The sequence below is a fragment of the Amblyomma mixtum genome, chromosome 3, assembly GCF_055824585.1.
Source record: "Amblyomma mixtum isolate Tamu chromosome 3, ASM5582458v1, whole genome shotgun sequence".
In the NCBI taxonomy this organism is placed as follows: Eukaryota; Metazoa; Arthropoda; class Arachnida; order Ixodida; family Ixodidae; genus Amblyomma; species Amblyomma mixtum.
In genome coordinates, this window is record NC_143014.1 from 211,061,283 (window position 1) to 211,076,417 (window position 15,135).

The 15,135-nt window shown below is 43.9% G+C and overlaps 1 long non-coding RNA gene across 1 annotated transcript; it reads right to left on the reverse strand.

Moving 5' to 3' along the window:
* Positions 1-4,309: 4,309 nt before the first annotated feature.
* On the reverse strand, positions 4,310-13,804 carry LOC149353537 (uncharacterized). Its single transcript, XR_016289590.1, has 3 exons — positions 13,605-13,804; positions 12,445-12,518; positions 4,310-4,424 (listed from the first exon to the last, which is right to left on the reverse strand). It is a non-coding gene; the product is annotated as an uncharacterized LOC149353537 (long non-coding RNA).
* Between the last annotated feature and the right edge of the window lie 1,331 nt (positions 13,805-15,135).

A 15,135-nucleotide genomic window follows, 5' to 3' on the forward strand; every position in this document is an offset into this window, starting at 1 on the left:
GAGTAATTACTCACTGACGTCCACCTGAGCGCAGCCATACGGCTACAAAGGAAAGCTATACAGCTTTCACAGAAACTTCGTAGTTAAAGAAAAATTCGTCCTGGTCCGGGGTTCGAACCCAGGACCACCGCTTCACCGGAGCAGTCGCTCCACCAACTGAGCTAACCAGGACGGCAAGCTTACGGTAGGGCGAGAGCGAATTGATCGGTAACTCGAAGTGGGAACAGTGTTGTCCTGGGTTCGAACGCCGGACCAGGACGAATTTTTCTTTAACTACGAGGTTTCTGAGAAAGCTGTATAGCTTTCCTTTGTAGCCGTATGGCTGCACTCAGGTGGACGTCAATGAGTAATTACGCCCTTATTACAAATCTACTCCACCTTGGGGGATTCCCCTAAAACATTTGGTCAACACTGTTCCCGAAAGAGTTTCATGTCGCCTTCACGTAGAGCCGGCGAGGAGTCTTCAATTTTATGTTTTGACTTTTTTCTGATATTAGTAACTTGGATGCGCTTGCACAATAATGTATTTTATTAAATGAAAAGAACTCATCAGCCGTCAGTTCATTATATTCACATCCTCGTAGAGGTCTTTGAGCACTTATCCGCCGTTGTTATCAAAGGAATTTTTCGCCCCCAAGAAGCAGGACAAACTGGAGTTCCAGCAATCCTTGATCCACAGTGTTGATCCAGCCGGCTCTTAATGGCCCGTGGTGAGTTTTGGACACACGGGTCACCACACACAAAATGCGGTGAAGGAAGCTGAGAGCGCTTTCGCTAGCTAAGACAAATTAAGAAAAAAAAAGTGTCTGCTGACCAGGATCCTCAAGACATGAGTGTGGCTACCACCATCTGAACTGTCCTAGAATAGGCTATGCCTTTCCTGCAGTGAATTTCATGTTAACATTCACTATTTACGACAAGATAGCGCTATGTTTCTTTATTATACTTAAGCGAAATCCAGGAAACACTGCCAACCTTAAAGCGTCGCTTTTCAACGCTTCCAGACGAGGCGCTAAGACAGAGCGCATTCGGCCTTGATTTTTTGTTTTCGTTGCATAATATTTCTCAGTGTGTTTTTACAGCCTCTAAGGCCCCATCACCACGAAATAAAATTTTAAAGCTCGTGGTGTCAAAATCGGCCGTCAGGGCTCAGTGGGTGTAAAATGCGAACGAGGCCGCTTTGGTTATCGCAATTCAAAAAAAAAACGTGAACGACAAAATTTCTATATTTGCAGAGTTGAGAACTCTACAGAACCTTTTTTCACTTTGTAAGGGATAGATGGATCAGGCACTTGCCACAAAGGCCTCGTGCTCTCCAGTTTACCTTCCATTTTGTATCATTTCTCCTCGTTGTTGTCGTTGACAGCTGTGTGTTCAAGCTGATAGCATGCCACGTCAGCAACAAACATGTTGAAAATTTCGAAAGCCTTCCTGGTAGGCGACTGTAGACAAGATGAGGGCTTTCCCCTAATCTTTTACGCCCTCTTTTATCGAGCTTCATGAAGTTCTTCCGTAACATTCAGCGAAGAACCCAGCATGTTTCAGTTGCCAGCTAGCGCGAGGCAGAATACGTCTGGTTTGGATCTGTTTTCAAACCACCTGTCTACTGTAACAAAATTCATAGAGAGGAAGATAATCTGTCGTGCCTGCAATCACGACCAAACGCTGTTCTGTACAGGCGAGAAGAAATTCGCTCTCAGCCATAGGCTTACGCAGCGCCGATATCTCCTGGCCGGGGAGAAAGTGGAAGCTGCGTTTGAGTATATGGAATATGTGTTCTCAAGAAAGAGGAGACAAACACGCTGCATTGCTCCTAGCGACGAGGGTGCGACAGAGGTGCTGCGCAAGCAGCGGTGCGCGAGTTGCAGTGTGAATGCCCCATTCGCTTCTTGAAGCTGACTGCCGACGCTTACAGAAGGGGGAAAGCGCTATAAAAAAGTTGGAGGCTTATCAAGGTTAAGCCCAGTGGATGCGAAGCAGACTTCGTTTTGCATTCTTATTATTAACGTCCTTAGCGTTTGAAGGCATCTTGACCGCATACACGCCCGGCGCAAAGACCCTGGCGCGGTTGCGGGCACAGAGACTGACGCGACGGCGGGCGCGCGCCGCTTCATCCCTGGCGTGACGTCACATATCACGTGATGCAGCGATGGTGGTGCCGCCGCCGCGTCGCGCGCGACGGCGCGAACCGAAGCGTGGAGGCCTCCGCCGGGCGACGTCCAACGGCGCGATATGAGGCCCCATCTATAGCCGGTGTGACGTCATCAGGTGACGTCACATCATGTGATCTCACTTCAAGGTCAATGGTGGCCCCCGCCGGGCGTCGCGCGAAGGCCCGAAACCTACGTTAATATGCTTCGCATAAAAGAAATCTACCAGGTCAGGCGTCCATTCATGCGCACTGTTCCTTTGCTCCAGTTGCTATTCGTCTACACCACTTTGTCATTTCTAGGCTCGATTCCAACATTCATTTTCTGCAATAGAGAAAAGTTCCGCTTTCTAGCTAATCAAAGCTCAAATTTTAATAACTGATCTATTTGCCGCGAGGAATATTCTTGTAACCAGCCAAAAATCAATTCAGTACAAGTGCATCAGCAAAAAGACTAGCTAAACCTCCTATAGAAAGACTGCGATCTTCACTCAATATCCACAGCTCGTAACCGTTGAGCCCTGGTGCTGTCAAAATAGCTCATGTTAAAAACGTGTTGCAGCGCAGCCCCTTCACCTTCAAGAATACTTGAGACTCCGAATATGAGCTTTGATAGGTGTTTTACAAAACATTTCAAAATCTGAGCGGGAAAGAAGGAATAGAAACTCAGATATAAATCTGCAAATTTGGTTTCTTCTCCGCTTTCTTCAAGCCTCAGTTTCTTCCCCGCATGTCTACCATACTGCTGCTTGTTCTTCCTTTTAGGCTTCAAAGCTCATTGAAATGCGTGAACAATTCCGATAGCAAAAGGGGCCCCGAAGGGACTATCCTTTAAAATTAATGGTATTTTCATCTGTTACTGGGGCGCGAGCGGAATATTTGGGTTGATGTGTGAATTGACGCCAAAAGCGCAGAAAAGGTTAAATGCTGTCCTGTACTCTGCCTGGCATTTGCCGTTGTCGTGCGGTATCCGCCAGCATCTACTGACGCGCAGAAGAAAGTAATGAGATGCATTGGGTATGAGCTCGAAAATATTCGCACTTCAGCACCTATCGTCACCAAGCACCAGGCTAGGAAGTCACAATTAGGGCAGACCAGAGTACCTTTTTATTTTTTTTACTTTTCTTTTTCCTGGGGGGGGGGGGGAATCATTCAATGAACGGACACGAGGCTGCCGGCCGTGTGGTAGACAAAAGTGCCTCTATTTTATGCGGCGACTGATGTATACTCCTTATTAACATGACAATTATATAAGGAAATTAAAGAGTTCACTGCTACAAAGACCAGTTTTAAGACAATCCACTAAATTGGAACAGGAACCAAAACCACACATACAACACATACTCCCTCCTTTTCAGAAAGCAAGATCAATAGAAGGGACTAATATCAACCACCAAGAATCAACATGGAATTAACTGCGTATCATTAAATCTAAAAACACTACTGTGAAAATCCATGAAGGTACGTAAAATTAAAAACCGAACACCCACATGCCCTTCCCCCAGGGCGTCCCCTGAAGATCCTGTTGCTGGGCGTCACAAGAAATGTGGAGAGATTTTTCCAGACGTCATTGTAAAAGGCTCTGCACCTGAAGAATGCACACACATCCGCCTCATCAGCACCCAGGCTGCGCCGACTGCGCGGCAAAGGCCTCTACCAGACCTCTCCAATTAACCCTTTCGTGTGCGAACTGCGGGCACCCAACCCTTGCGAACTTCCTAATGTCACCCACCCACCAAACTTTCCGCAGCCCCGCAGCCCCCAGCTTTGTCTTTGAAAACAGTCCGTTACCCTTAAGGACCATCGTTTATTTTGCCTTCGCATTAAAAGTCCTGTCCAAGCGCATTTCCTCCTATTGGTGGATTATGGTAATGGAAAATACGTTGGAATGACTGGGCATGTTGGAATGACTGGGGCATGTTGGAATGACTGGGGCATGTTGGAATGACTGGGGCATGTTGGAATGACTGGGCACGTTGGAATGACTGGGCATGTTGGAATGATTGGGCAGGTTGGAATGATTGGGTACATTGGAATGATTGGGTAGGTTGGAATGACTGGGAGATGTTGGGGCAGGGGCCATGCGGCAATGTTATGTCTGTCGCAATGAGACAGCAAATTTCAAAATAGATGAAGCTCCTACAGCCAGTTTTATTTTGTGTTCATGCTCCTCTTGCTCTTATTTAGCGACTTGTCAATGCAGCCGGGCCCCATGAAACAGCCTTGTTGATGTACCACCGGTGCATGAGGGCTTGGGAAAACTGGGCGATGCACTCTGCAGAAAAGATTGAAATGAAAGAATTAGGATCCACAAGTTTTTATTCTTGCCAGTATTAGAGTGCTAAAAAGTAAACTCCGTATTGTGGCCACAGGAATAAAGTGAGCCTAAATCAAGAACCACTGAAGCTATTCGCACTCAAAAAGAAAAATAATTTGAGGTTCTTATTCAATATATCATATGCTCGTCATTAAGTACCATCATCAGCAGCATAACTAGCACCACTGCAAGACAAAGGCCTCTCCTATATCCCTAAACATAAGTGTGCCATAATGAGCAAAATAAAAAAGCCATCGTTTTTTGTCCTCTGAAGGCTTTTAGTGGGGTATTAATAAGAGGGACAATATAAAGGTAACATCAGAAGGGTGACTGCAGTAGCACAGCTGAGATGTCGCAGACGATACACTAAGAAAAGAGGCATACAATCCATTGATACATCAGTTGCAAAAAATAAAAACAGCAGCAAACAAAAGGTAAAACAAACTAGTGTCAATGCTCCAAGCGATATCACTTATTTCCATAATTATGAGGGACCACATGCAATGAAAATGTGGTGAGGTAGCCAATTTATTCTTCAATGGGAACAGGAAAAATTTCTTGATTTAGTTGTGATGGCATCCTGGTCTGAAGCGGGGCAGCAACATTTAACATTAAGTTGTGGAAAAGTATTGTAGAGTATATGGAACACACCTAAACGAGCGATTTCCCCTTTTATGCAGTGATGTCTGGTGGTCAAATGAGATGACTGATTACACATATGCTGTACCAAGTGTCGCTGTTGGATTAAAGGGAGTTGGCAGTGATGTGATTGGCTGAAGCCATTTTGGAGCAGCTTTTTGGAGCAGCCAAATGGGAATTTTGGAGCAGGGAAACAAGCTTTTGGAGCAGCTCAAGGCTCATTGCAAGTGAAAAAATTGACTTTGCGAGAAGTAAAATAGTAAAATAAGGAGGAAACCTTAGGGAACAAAAAGGTGCTGTTCAATAGGATGTTAGGGGCATTTCGATGCGAGCAAAATGCAAAAACACCCGTGTACTAAGATTTAGGTGCATATGAAAGAACCCCAGGTGGTCCAATTCTGGAGTCCCCCACTACGGCGTGCCTCATAATCAGATCGTGGTTTTGGCAATAATTTAATTAAATTAGAGGCAATTGTGAAACATCATATGTTGGCCCAAATAACTAATTTTAGAACTTCAGTGTCATGTAAATTTTTATGCGACCAAGTATAGATCAGCGCTGTGTTATAGCCGCCAAGCACCTATAGGACAGCAGTTATAAATGGACAACAAGGAATTCACTGGAACTTTTATTTAAAAATGACTAGAATGCAGATCACAAGCTTACAGAAAAACAATGAAATAACACTATCAACGTTTCGAACTGAATAATAATTATGTACACGACAGCACAACTTTTCGGCTTCTTGGCCTATCAAAAAGCAGTGGACCAATTCTGTGCCTTTTTTCTGTGAGCAACATCATTCAGTCTTTAACTGCAAAATACTGCCCAGTTGGCTGCCTTAGGCGACATTTTGTCAACAGCAGCTGAAAGCCTTGTTTTTCCTTCAGCAAGCATGGCCTGCCCACTTTCCATATCACCAAAATTCTTCATCTTTATGCCATTGTTCATGAGCAGCTCTGCATTCACCAGCATTTTCTTTGCTGTTTCTACTTCCAGCTTGAGGGTTTTGTCAGCATCACTTGGTGTCATCTTCGGCACATTGGCACGCTGCCGTTTGGCAGCCTGCTCTTCTTCAGCTGCCAAACGTTCTCTGTACCTTTTACTTGCCTCTCGCACTGCTCTGACAACATCAGGCGTAACATCAAAGTGAAAATACGCGTTTGGCGCAGCTTTGGCGCACAATAACAAAAATGTAGCAGGATGTAGCAGGTTTTGCCTTTTGGCGCACATCGGCGCAATTGGCGCAGCTATCACATCACTGAGTTGGTGGCGTAGCATCAAACAGTTTGGTGCAAAATTGATAGAGCTAGGTAATACTTCAGTTTGGAATCAATAAAATTTTTATGCATAAACTGCGCAGCACGGCAAGCGCACACAGATCATGACATCTCCTGATAAACCCGAGTGCCCTTGTGGTGCCAGCAGCATGTATCGTGACATGGTCCAAGTATGTGGGGCTGCATCTGGTTAAGGTTTCTCCATACCATTAACCCTACAGGTGGGAAAGGAGGTCAATACGTTGTGACAAAACAATGCAGACAAGACAAGGACAACGAAGGAATAAATATGATGGCATGAGTGCTGACTATCGCCAATGTGTATTGGAAACCACGTCAAAATATATGCACTGTGGCCTAAAAAAACAACGAACAAAGGGCACCTTGTGTCAACCACATTGCATGAGTGTAAAATAAAACAAAAACTGACAAAGAAGCATTTAAGAGCATGAACTCTTCCTTAGGAAGCGATAAAGAAGGTGTGCTAACACAGTGATTGCGCTTTTTTTTTAAATTTCAGCGGCCTCGATTATCTCACGCACAAGCTTTTCTGTGTCTGTCAGGCAAAATGCAGAACATGAATTCCGGTTCACAGCGTTTAGGATCTGGCAAACAATTGCAATTGCGACAGTGAATCATCAAAGTTCTCCCGCAAGCTTTGTTCACATCGTCGTGGTGGTCTTTTAAACCTCTCAGTGACACACTTGCCTGTTTTCCCAATGTAAACATAGCCGCATTTCAAGGCGTTCGAACACACTATGTCTTCTGTGCAGTGCACGAAGAGACTCTGATGGATAATCTCGGTTGACTACAGGTACTGAAACTTCATAGGGTTAGAAAAACAATATCAACGCCAACTCGACTGCCTATTTAACCGGTGCGATCAATTGTGGATGTAGGGAACAGGTACATACAAACTTCCTTTTGGGAGTTACAGTCTCGACGGGGGCACAAAAGGAATGTTTCAACTTCTGCTTAAAGCAATCGGCTAAAGACACTGACAAAGGTTCTGAATATCCAGTAAAGGACAAACGGCATATGAGCTGGGCAAAACTGGATGCCATGGCAATCAAACAGGATTTCAATACGGAATTTTTGAAGCAAAGGTTAGTGACACCTCTTGACCAGCTTAGACTGAACCGAAGAAAATGGTAAAAGTAGCTTGTTTTCCCTTGGCTCGTAAGCCCAACAAGTGTAGCCACCCAAGATTGAGATCCAATAAATGTGATGACATATCCTCTATAATTTCAGTGGTGATTCAAAGTGGACTGAGGCTTTGACTGAACTCCTCTCTCACCTTAGACAATGCTTCGTCAGGATTGGAGATCCTGCAATAAGCCACGTAACAGCGGCGTTAATACAGTTTTTTTTTTTGCAAAAACAAGCTATTCTGAAATGTAATAAAGGTGGACTGAAGGTATGTGCTTAAAAGTGCGACAAAATTATTCACCAAAATGCCTGAGACGTTTGGAATGCCACTGCTCCATTTAGGTTAATGAATTCAACACATCATTGATCCTGATTGAGGGATAGCGTAATATAAATCCTTGATGTCAACATAGCACCCCATGAAACTGGTGCGAGAGTTATTGTGTAGAAACTGCGTTATTTTCTCTGCAGATCTTACACGAGAGGAGTCATCAATGCTCAGCAACTTAATTTTATGTCGCAAAGAGAAGGCGATTTGTTTCTGACAGGTTCCATTCTCTTAAACTACAACCCTCAAGGAGCAGTCACCTTTATGGGTCTTTGCGGTAAAGAAGATAGCTGGACAATTTTTCTTACTGAAGTTGATGGCATTAGCCTGATGGTTAAACTCTAGATTGTTAATGTTTCTTGGCACTGGACTTTGCTTTTAACAAATCAGATAGTAAGTGGCACTCAAATTCAGAATACACTGCATCTGTGGCCTTGGACTGAAAGGCGCCTTTCGATACTACCACAAAACCACCGTTTATCAGCAGTTGAAAGCAAGAGGGCCCACCCTCTTAAATACGACACAGTTCGGCCTGTGGGCAAGTTCCTAAAGAGGGTTCAAACCGTGACACTGCATCAAAACACCCCGAAACACACCTGTCACACTCAGGTCTGGGCATGGAAAAGGCAACTCGTCAAACCGTGGCAAGCATCTCCACAATAGTTCTCTTCGGAGGAACGGAAAATTTTGGTCCATAAGCACTTCAAGGACCAGACGAGGCAGCGACTCAAAGCTGAAGGTGTGTACCTTGTTGTCAAACTCTTGTGCCTGAAAACAAGCCAGGGAGTGGCTGGTTGACGGTGTCACGCACCGTTGACCAGGTGAAAGCCATCTGGAATGCCACTTTGCAGCCACTTTGCGCTCACTAGCCCGGAGCAGAGAAGCCAAGGCACGAGTGTCTGAAAACAAGGTGCACAATGTCGACACTGAGTTGCTGCCTCGTCTGCTGCTTGAAGCATATACGGGCCAAAATTTGCCATTGTTCCTTCGAAGAGGACTATTCTGGAGCTGTTTGCCATACTTTGACGTCTTGCCTTCCTGTGCCTGGACCTGAGCGTGACAGGTGTGTTTCAGGGGGCGTTGGTTGATGGGGTGTCGTGGTTTGAACCATGCCAGGAACTTGCCCGCAGGCTGAACTGTAACGGGTTTAAGACGGTGGGCCCTATCGCATTCAACTGCTGATAAAGAAGGTGGTTTTGTGGTCATGTCTAAAGGCGTCTTTCTGTCCAAGGCAACGGAGGCAGTTAATTCTGAGTTCAAGTGTCACACAGCAAGCTGATTTGTTAATAGCAATGTCCAGAGCCAAGAAACTATGTAATAATCTAAAGTTGAACCATCTGGCTAATGTATCAACTTCAGCAAGAAACTAGCAGAGGTGCCAATGAGAGGTCAAAAGACCACCGTTACGATGTGAACAAAGCTAGCAGGGGGAATCTGATGTTTCACTGTCGCGACTGCGATCGTTTGCCACATCCTGATTGCTGTGAGGCGTAATTTCTTGTGCTGCATTGTGCTAGACAGACACAGAAAAGTTTGTGCATGAGATGATCGAGGCCACTGAAATTGTAGAAAAAACGCAATCAATGTGTTAACACACCTTCTTTATCGCTCCCTAAGAAAGAGTTCATGCTCTTAAATGCTTCATATTTGTTTTTGACAGATCCAAAGTGAATGTTACAAGGCGCCCTTTCTTCATTCTTTTTTTAGGCCACAATGTATATATTTTGATGTGCTTTCCAATAAACCTTCTTGAAAGTCAGCACTCGCACCGTCGCATTCCTTCCTCATCTTTCTCTTTGCGCTGTTTTGACACGATGAATTACAAACAAGCCCATTCATCCGTCTTGCAAAAGTCAATACAGTCAGAGTAGCTGAGATAGTTGGGGCATCCTTCTGAATAATGCAGTCATAAAGACAAGGTTGGGACATAAAGACAAAGACTGTTATTGAATGGCTAATATTAATGTACTTTAGTAATGTGCTTGGTTTGGTTTATGGGGGTTTAACATCCAAAAGTGACTCAGGATGAGGGACGCCTTATGATTTTGCATATTGATATGCTGGGCTTCATAAGACAAGAAGTACAATAGTTTTTTAAGGCCAGCCGTAGAACAGGAAGCAATGAATCTACACTAATATCAAAGAATGAAGGCTCAAGCATGAGAGTGTAGCTAAAAGGTTATAATGACAAACATGAAAAGCTTTGGAGAAATTCAAGTCGATGACACTTGCCTAAAATAAAGAATCTAAATTTGGGTGAAAATCTGTTGTGAATTCCAAAAGTTGGATTGCACATGAGTAAAGAGAATGGGAGCCGTGATGACTGGTATAGAAATATTAGTTTGAATTATGGTGGCAAGTAATATGCGGACTCATTTCGTGCTCTAACAGTTCATGCAAAATGCACATCAATAAAATAGGAGAACAGTTTGGGGATCAGAACGGTTTCCAGCCTTAATTATTGACAGGTCAGCTTCAGGTTGTCAGGGATAGAACCAAGAGGTTTGGATTGGCTAACAATTATTGGTAAAATCTGTCTTCAGATATCCTCAGTAGTTTAAAGTATGTCAGAAGGCTTCTCACACAGCCCTCAGGTACTCGAAAGCTTGTGCTTATCAATGACTTTCGAGACATGATGAGAAGCAATGGTTAATGCAGTGAAATGGGTAACAAATAACTGATTTTTCTCAAGAAAGTGCCCATGGAGTATGCTGTCAAACAAATTCTCAAGGATCCTTCAATTAAGCCCAAAATGACAGTTTATGGGTAGCCACTTTGTTATAACCATCACATACAAAAAAGAGACACCAGAAGCCCTCCTTATTCACTGAAAACAAGGGAAAATTATGAGACATCATTCCGGCACACAAAATCACACGGATGAAGAGAGTAGACTTCATCGACACCATATTTCAACTGAGGTTTATTCCACAACACAGACTTTTTATGTGCAAAGGGGTACTAGTGATCCCTGGGGCTCAAAAGTATTTCCGCCACCAAATAACAATTATTCAGGACGGCAAAAACCAAAACACAAAAAAACATAGGAGCAAAGGTATCTTGCCACTCACATTCAACACATCGGCACGCCTATGCATCACCTACCTGGCTGACCCAACAAACATATTTGCCACCAGATAATCTATTTCTTTTTCTGGAGCGCTGCAGAAGGGCTGCTGACGTAATTCTCTTTTTCAGCAGATACAAAAGGCTTAAAAAATTTCCCAGCCCTTTCAAGTGCTAAACTTGCACAAGGCATGTGTTTCTTTCAAAAACGCCTTGCATGCTCGCTTGTGCGAGCAAAGGCGAATGTGCTCAGCTAAATGACCTCTGCCACTTAATGAATCAGCTGTCCTGCAATGTTCAAGCAAGCGTTCATTGAAGCAAGCCTCGTCTGTCTAATGTAATGTTTGCCACAGGCAAGGAGGATGCTGTACACCATGTCAACCTCATGTTTAACGAGGGGTTTGGTGTGCTTAGTTTTGTAGGCAGGCTTTTTCGTAACGTCATTTATCAGGTGGCACATGCATCCCAGCTTTCCCAAGCTGAAAATACGACATGTACATCGTGTTTGTCACTGGCCTTCTTGAGGCGGTGTGACACCTGATGGCAATAGGGCACAATGACAGGTCACTGTTGCGAATGTGCGTTGCCTTCCGGCTTGCGCTGCCCAGCACACTTCATCTCTCGGACCTGGCTTTCTACCACTAAGGCGACAATTTCTCCTGTGAAAACTGCCTGCTCCAGTCTCCTTACTTGCGCATTGATGCTGTCACAGAGTGGTGACAGCGTCAATGCCGAAGTAAGGCGACTGGAGCAGGCAGGCAGAAAAAGAAACAGATTATCTCAATGCAAATGTGTGTTGGGTCAGCCAGGTAGGGAATGTTTAGTCACGCCAATGCATTCAACTTGAGTGACAAGCTAACCTTACGCCTATGTTTTTGTTTTTGAAACCTTGAATAATTGTTACCTGGTCGAGGAAACACTTTTCAGCCACAGGGGTCACTAGTACCACTTTGCATGTAAAAAGCTCATGTTGTGGAATCCAGCTCAGTTGAAGTCTGGGGTCTATGGAGTCTACTCTCTTCGTTCATGTGTTTTTGTACACTGGAATGATGTCTCATAATTCTACCCAGAACCAATTAGCTCAGCTCTCCATGCTTAGCAAAAACAAGGCAGCAGTAATGAAACCAGTTCTCATGTGTGCACTTTTTCTTTTACATCTGTGACCTGCGATGAGTGGCATAAAAACACATATTTAAGTTAACACACATGCATCATAATGTTAATATTCATAGTCAAATAGTATCACATAATGCAGCCAAAAACATGCAGACATTTCGCACTTCATGCATAGAATGCAACGGTTAAAAGACGAGCAATATTGAATGTAAAACTTCAAATGGCCTGCAACCGGCCCATTCTGACAGCCAACTAATATTACTCATATAAACATGTAAACATATCAGGCCAGAGCTATCCAAACTGGTCCAAGCAGTAGCATTAAGGAAAAGAGCAATGAAAGTAAGAGAACATTTCATGGCAACCACAAAAACAAAGCACAATGCAGTAACAACTTACAACACAGCTTTTGACTTCATCTGGTGGCCACAAAATCCATGCCATTGACTCGGACTGGAAGACAGATGTGCCACCTGCGGATACCAATTTCCCATTATCACTAGGACAGGAGTACAAAAACAAGCATGCGAACTCGGTCCAACAGTGAATATCACATGAATGTAAAAAGATCAGGAAAAATATACTTGCCCAAGTATACGGCTCAATACAAAGGAAAACTACCCTGTTTAAAATGCACCAGTTCCCCTAGCACTAGTAAAGGAATCTTGCTATGAGCAAAACAAATCTGCGTTCGAAAGCGTAGATAAACATAGTAATAACTGAGACAATTAGTGCGTCACTTGTTTTCCTCAGAAACCAATTTTCAAACAGCAGAGTGATCGAAATGCAAGATCCTATACTCTGGGTAGCCAGAAACGCTATCGGTATCATAAAAAAAAAATATCTTCACATACTGATTTAAAAATTAGATCCTGACGGCCGGAAATCAACTTTCGTTGGTAACTGCAACCTGAGACAGTGCTTTCTTTATAGTGGGGTTTGAATTCAGATGCGGAAAATGGGCACTGATCGTATCGGAGGGTTCCGGATTAATTTAGACCACCTAGAATTTCTTAACGTGAGCTGACATCGCACAGCACAGGGGCATTCTTTTTTTCATTTCACCTAAATCGAAATGCGGCTACTGCCATCAGGATCGACCCCACGACCTAAGGTTCAACAGTCTAGGGCCAAGCAAAAACCGCGGCGAATAAAAAGTGTTTCAATCCCCCTCAAAGTGCTAACGCTATCTTGAAAGACAATCATATATTTTACGGACAGCCAAAGTGCCGGTCCTTGAAACGTGCGCGGTGGTGTGAACAAGCATGGGCAGAAACGCGTAGAACGAGGCATATACGAGGACAAATCTGTGCTCAACAAGAAACAAAGCGCGCAAACATGCGCATACCAAAATCATGCAAAGCTAGCGCACGCACGGTCGCATCCCCTTTGCCAAAACAAGTACCGACAGCGGCAATTCTTGGCAGAGCAACTCACCGCGGCGACAACAAAAGCGCCTCAAAAACGCTTTTTATAGCATTGAACACGAATACTGCAGCAGTACGACAGGTCACCGTTCCAGCATTATATGCTTCGGATAATGCACGAGTACTGCTTACCTTTTCAGATGATTGCGTAGTCGTGCAGAACGCTGTTTGCCTTCGTGTCACGGGCACTACACCAACCAGTGAGAGTTCAGCACGAGTGCTACGTTGCCGGCACTCTCTACCACGTAGTCACACAGAAGAAAATATTCCAGGCCTTATTAGGAACATTTCCACCGCGACACTGCCCGCGCGTCTTTGTGCCTGGACACCCATCCTGGACTACACAAAGAAGCACACAGACTGAAAAGTTAGAGAGATCAGAAAAATGACACTTTGCCTCGAATAGGCTACGTCAACAGCACTGCGCGATTGTGCACCCTTGTGCAAGAAGAAACACACGCAAACCACAACACAGTTCACGACGGCTCACAATCCAAGTAGAGAATTGTAGCAAGCGCCGAAGCGCGACGCACGCGACGCAGCAACCGAACCGCCATGAGGGTTATACAGAAAAACAGATACCGGCAGCCACCTGGCGGTGACAACCAGTTTCTGTTTCGGTTTCGTTGTGAAAAAGCTTGTATCCTACTTTTTATTTTATTTTTGGTATTTTTATTGGGTATTCAGCCGTATCGGCATCCACAGAAATTGCAGCGATTGCGAGCAATTACCACTGGTAGAAACGCGCGAATTAACGACCTGTTGCTTGCGCTGCGGTTGAAAAATGCATGAGTTCTGACGGCAGTATTGCTTGCTGCTTTGCTCATTCACGAAATTACATGCCGATTTCTGTTTGTATGGGGAAGTTTTTTTTTATATTGATGGGAGATCAGCAAGGCTAACAAAGTACCCAACGTAGCAGTCGTAGAGAGTAGGTTGTCGTAAAAACATGGTGACGCTGTTTGATCGGCAGCATGACGTGAGAGGCGGCAGCGTTGAAACGCGCGTCGAGAGAACAACCTCCATGGTATATGCTTTCTTGAGACTACAGTGAAGGTGTGCATTTTTTATAGTAGAGTTCTCTCATCCAACGTGAAAACCAAATCAATTCTTAGTATGAAATATGCTGTGTAATTTATATCCTCATATTGTGTTTATATATATCTGCATTTCTATTTTGAAAAACAGTGTTGTACTGGCAATTGTGTACCAAGGTGCATGTATAAGAGTGCAGCCTTGTCGAAATATTCTGTGTATATATTTGTATTCGGAACCCTTCTACAAAGAAGCTGTGTGGCCAGCTATGTGGTTAGCAATTTGTTAATTGAATTAGTAATGTCTTGAAATGCACGCTCAATAAAATTTTCCGAATGAAATTGAGTGTTCGGATTCAGGCATGCAGGGCTCTGCAAACCTGCAATTTATTATTTTGTGAACAATGAAGTTAAACTTTTTCTCAAATATTTTGCTAATGATAATCTAAGCCCAAGTATATAAGTCGTTACTTTTTAAAAAAATTTTCTGAAACTGTCAAGTCAACAAATGCACGTGTAAAAAAGAGAAATTTGTCTTGCAGTTTTTATTCCAACAGCATAAAGTGCCAAGTGTACAGTCTTTGTCAAAAGTAACCAGGCTGCATGGTTTGCTTCTAGCTTGTATAGTG